We start from the raw sequence: 5,179 nt of genomic DNA, 5'->3' as shown, positions 1-5,179 counted from the left end.
CTCACGCGGGCGCGGCCATCTTGGCGCTCCCGCCCTGCCCCGCGCGCGCCCGCTCCGCCATGGCCGCGCCTCACGGGCGGCCCGCGGCTGTGCCCGGCGTGTCCTGCCGGGAATGCGGCGCCTCTCGGCGCATCCTGAGGGGAGACTTCCCCCAAAATGCCGCTTCAAAGCGTCACGGTCCCGCCGGGCGCTGTTGGTAGTGGTTAGTGACTGCTGTCCTCCCGTGGCGGCTTCCGTGGTGGATCGCCCGGCTCGCAGCCTGGCGCTGTGCTAGACTGTCTTTAAACTGACGGAGAACGCGTTTAGATGGGATGTTGGAAAGTAATTCTTCCCTGTGAGGGTGGTGGTGAGGCACTGGAAGAGTTGCCCAGAGAAGCTGTGGCCGCGCCATCTCTGGAAGTGTTCCAGGCCAGGTTGGAGCGATCTGGGATAGGGGAAGGTTTCCCAACCCACGGCAAGGAGCTGGGTCATGTTTAAGGTTCCTTCCCACCCAAATCATCCCGGCATCCCACGGTAAAGAATAATCAGAATCCATGTAGAGGGAGTCTGATGGAAGCCAGGGGTGTAAAAGGGAGGAAAGGGTAAGGGAGATTCAGAATGACCCCTCTTGTTTCCTAAACTCCTTTTCGGGGAGGAGGTGGGATGAAGATGTATCCAATCTTAGGCTCAATCTCCCTCAGAATTGGGAAAGGAAAGGAGGAGATCTAAGAGAGATCCAGGGAGATCTTAGAGCGCCTTCCAGTGCCCGAAGGGCCTCTGAAATAAAGGAAGAAAGTATTCTGTGCTGACGCTCTCTTTCTGTTATTGTTGTTGTTGTGTGTCTGTGAACTGGAACAAGGATGTTTGTTCCAGAATGAAGCCCTGCCCTACTTCTGCATGGCCCCTTCTCCAGTCACATCTTATTCATTTCCCTGGTATTTAGTACCAAGGATCCTTGCCCGTTATTCCCAACAATCCCTGTTTGGCTCCATGGCTGTCTGTGTTTGAGCCATGGACATCAGCCCAGGGAATGCCCCATGCCTGGGAGTGTTCCAGGCCAAGCTGGCAGGGCTTGGAGCGCCCTGGGATGGTGGAAGGTGTCCCAGCCCGTGGCAGGGGGTGAGACTGGACCATCCCTTACGACCCAAAACATTCTGGGATTCTGGAATTCTCTGATACGGTGCTTGAGAAACTACTTTGTGGGAATGATGGGGCTTCTGCAGCCACCCCTGGGCATGGGTACAACCCCGTTCCCAACATTCCACGTGCTCGTGACATGGATTAGCATAAATCTGTGTGAGTCTGGGCTCTGCTGACTTATCCCAGCTAAAATCCTGGCTTCTGGCACACAGGAGGGGCTGTTCTGTCTGGAGTGGAGGGAGAATGTGCCATCCCCTCTCCCTCCTGGATGGGAGTTAAGCTTGGGAAAGACCTTTCAGCTCATCAAGTCCAAACATCAGCCATCACCATGTTCACCACTAAACCACGTCCTCAAGTGCCACATCCACATGTTTATTTTGAACAATTCCAGGGATGATGATTCCACCATTTCCCTGGCAGCCTCTTGTAGTGCTTTACAACCCTTTCTGTTTTCATAGGATTTGTGCCCCATCCATCCTGGCCTTGGACACTTCCAGGGATGAGACAGCCACGGAATCTCTGGACAAGCTGTTCTCAGGGCCTCCTCACGCTCCCAGGGAAGGATTTCTTCCCAATATCCCACCTAGCCCTCCTCTAAAACCTGTATGAAGTAGCTCGATGGGAACTGAAAGGGCAAATGATTTATTTTCAAGACATGAATTTCACAATAATCAAAGAAGGGAGAAGCTGTGGATGAATCGAAAACATACTTGAAACTGGGCTTGGGGCTTCTTTGGTGTAAGTTGGGACAGAAGCACTTCTCAGAAAGGAGAAGCAGGATGGGAAAAGCCAATGTCCAACCTTTGCTTTTGCAAAGTGATTTGCAGAGCAGGAGAAATTGTTCTGGGAAGAACCAGCTGAGCCAAGGACAGGATGTGCCCGGTAAGAGCCACAGCGTGTCCCAGTGCCCAGAGCAGGCACAGCAAGAAAAAGGCATTTTAGTGGCATCACAAAATGTTCAGTTTTTCCCTGCAAATTGTTTGGGAGCTGCATCCTGTGCCTGGGGTTTAGCACTGAGCACAAATGGGCCAGCTGCCCTCAGCTAAGGACGTGTTGCCAAAGGAGTTTGGCATTTGAAAGAACAGGAGCCCCTGCAAATCGAAATAAAAATAGGCCCAAAGAGGAAGCAAAAATAAAGGAATGATTTAGCAAAATGAAAATAAAAACACAGAAATAGCCGGGGGGGGGGGGACCCTCAGCAGACAAAAGCCCACCAGTCCGATTGCCAAGTGCCATTTCTGCTAAACAATCTGATTTCCCAAAGGTTGTGTTGACTCCGAGGCCTCCCAAAAGTCTGGTGAGGAAACGGAGTCGATGCTCTGAAGTGACACTGCAAAAAAGGGGTCAGACTCAGGCACCTGCATTGCTGGGATCCTGCCAAGAGGAGCTGAGGATCTCTGCAGAGAGGGATCCTCCAGGACCTTCTCACCCAGGCAGGAGAAGCTGTCCCTCTGGTGTAGGACACAGCAGGAAAACATGGGCTCTTTGTTGGTGATGGATCCGATAACCTTGGATAGCGACTGGTTCAGCTGGTTCAGGGCCGATCCTGCTGCTCAGGCAGGCAGACTTTGTTTCCAGGAAAGGTTGTCCCTCCTTCCTTTGACATCAGTCGCCTTTTTCCCTCTCCTGCTGCCCCAGGAGGTATTCTCAGGGCCAAATGCCACCTGAGTCCCAGCCCTGGGCAGTGGGAACATGGGATGCTTCTTGGGGAGATCTGGTGAGTCAGAGGCCAAAAACCATGAGTGGTTTGTGTGGATACCCCCCAGCAACTGTTGAGTTTGGGCTCTGAGGTTGGAAATCTGTCACCTGCTCCAAAAAAGGCCACTCCAGTATTCCATATGCCGTGAGGAGCAGGAGATGGCAGCGAGGTATCCAAGAGCCAAAGGGGTAAGACTGGCTCCTGCCAGCTGCTTCCAGGCCTTTCCTATCACAAACCTCACCTGAGATCTTCTCTTCTGATTTCTCCTCTCCGACTTTTTCCTCCTTCTCTGTGCACCAGCCTCTTCCTTATGTCAGGTTGTGCAATAAACCCTCTGGAGCTGGAGCAGAACCCAACTGCTGCAAAGAAATGACCCAGATCAGGGGATTTTTGGGAGCTGCTGAAATCCTCTTTATGGTCCTGCATGCTCTTGCTTATTTCTTTAATTCCTCTTTTGCACAAACTGCTTCTCTTCCTCACCCCGTGTTAGTGGGGCGACAGCATCCTGATGTAAGGGCCATTCCCACTCTGCAGCTCACAAGTCCAAAGGCTTTTCCATTGCTTTGTTCCCAAAAATTGCAAAGCCAGCAGGAGCAGCGAGGAATGCAGCCAGATCAAAGTGCACTCGTGTGGCAAAGGCTGACCACAAATGACAGGCATGGGACTAAATGTCTGTCCCTGGTCTCGTCCTGCTCCCTGGGAGATGCTGGATCCATAGGGAATGTGCCCAACATCTGAAGGAAAAGCAGTGCTGCTGGATCTGCGTGGTAGATGCTCCAACTTCTTGCAGCACTTTTAGTGAGTTTTCCTTCTCCCCTTTCCTCGGGGCCTCCAACTCCATGAGCCCTTCCTTGGCTGCTGATGGCTTCAAGATGTGGGAAGCTGGGAGGAAAATTCAATCCCTGTCACCAAAGCCTGGGAATGTGCAGTGAATAAGCAGCTTTGCAAGTCAAAGAAGGCTGGGAGTGATTTGTTGGAGATTTTTTGCTGAGCTTAAAGAGGTTTTTCTTCCCAGATGGAAAAGGCTTCAAAGTGTATTAGGTATGGTTCTGTTCTTTGGGAAGAGTGCAACAGGCAGTGACTCGTGTCTAAGGTTCAGGGAGCAGAGAGGCTGGTGCAGAGAAATACCAGTGCCTTTCAGCCACATCATCAGGATGCTGGTTCCCCAAATCCCAGTCCCTTCCCATGCCGGGGAGAGCACGCATGGCCTTGATACACCCTTGGTCCCAAATGTACCCATGCAAGGCCAGTGTCGGGGCAGGGTCTGAGTATCCAGAAACTCCCTTGTTTCCTTCCCATGCCACCGGAGTTGTGTTCAGTTTGCCTTGGGTTAACAGCTCATGTTGGTTTCACCTGAGTTCTTCCTCCTTTCCTTGTTTTTATCCCTGTACCCTCTTGTCCTTCTGGTGTGGGCCAGGTGAGAAGGAGCAGTGCCTTCAGCTCAGCATTCCCATGCTGGACAGGCCAGAGGGCAATTCCTGGGTGAGATTCCATAGGGTGAAGTGACTGGTCCTGTGCTTGGGTCACAACAACCCCATGCAGTGCTGCAGGCTGGGAATGAATGTCTGGGAAAGGTCCGAGGTGTGCAGTGCCTGAGCACAAGCCCAGGTGTGCCCAGGTGTGCCCAAGGAGGCCAATGGCAGTGGTGTGGCCACAGGACCAGGGCAGTGACCATCCTCTTGTGTCACCACTGGTGAGGCCTCATCTCAAGTCCTGGGGGCAATTTTGGGCCCTGCATGAAAAGAAAGACTTGGAGGAGCTGGAGTGTATCCAGAGATGGGAATGGAGGTGGGGAAGGGTCTGGAGCACCAGGAGCAGCTGGGGGTGGAGGCTCAGCCTGGAGACGAGGAGGTTCAGGGAGGACCTTGTCACTCTCCAGTGTCTGAATCATGGAATGCTTTGGGTTGGAAGGACTTTAAAATTTATCCCATTCGCTGCCAAGGGCAGGGACACCTTCCACTAGCCCATGTTGCTCCAAACCCCCTGCAACTTGGACACTGCCAGGGATGGGGCAGAGGAAGTTGTAGCCAGGTGAGAGTCGGTCCCTGCTCCCAGGTAACAAGTGACAGGACAAGAGGAGTCTGCCTCAAGCTGTGGCAGGAGAGGTTTAGGTTGGACATTGGGGAAATTCCTTCACAGAAAGGACTGTCCAGCGCTGGCACACCTGCGCAGGGAACTGGTGAATCCCCACCGCGGAGGGGTGTAAAAGCCGTGTGGCCCTTGGGGACAGAGCTCAGCGCTGGCCCCGCAGTCCTGGGGGAGCGCTCTCGGCACGGCAGCGCCGGTGCTGCCCGCTCCCGCCCCCGCCGGGAGGCGGGCCGGGGCCGGGGCCGGGCCGGGGCGGAGCGGCGGTGCCGGCGG

Source organism: Fringilla coelebs (assembly GCF_963513975.1).
Source record: "Fringilla coelebs genome assembly, chromosome: 3".
NCBI lineage: Eukaryota > Metazoa > Chordata > Aves > Passeriformes > Fringillidae > Fringilla > Fringilla coelebs.
This window is presented reverse-complemented; position numbering follows the sequence as displayed.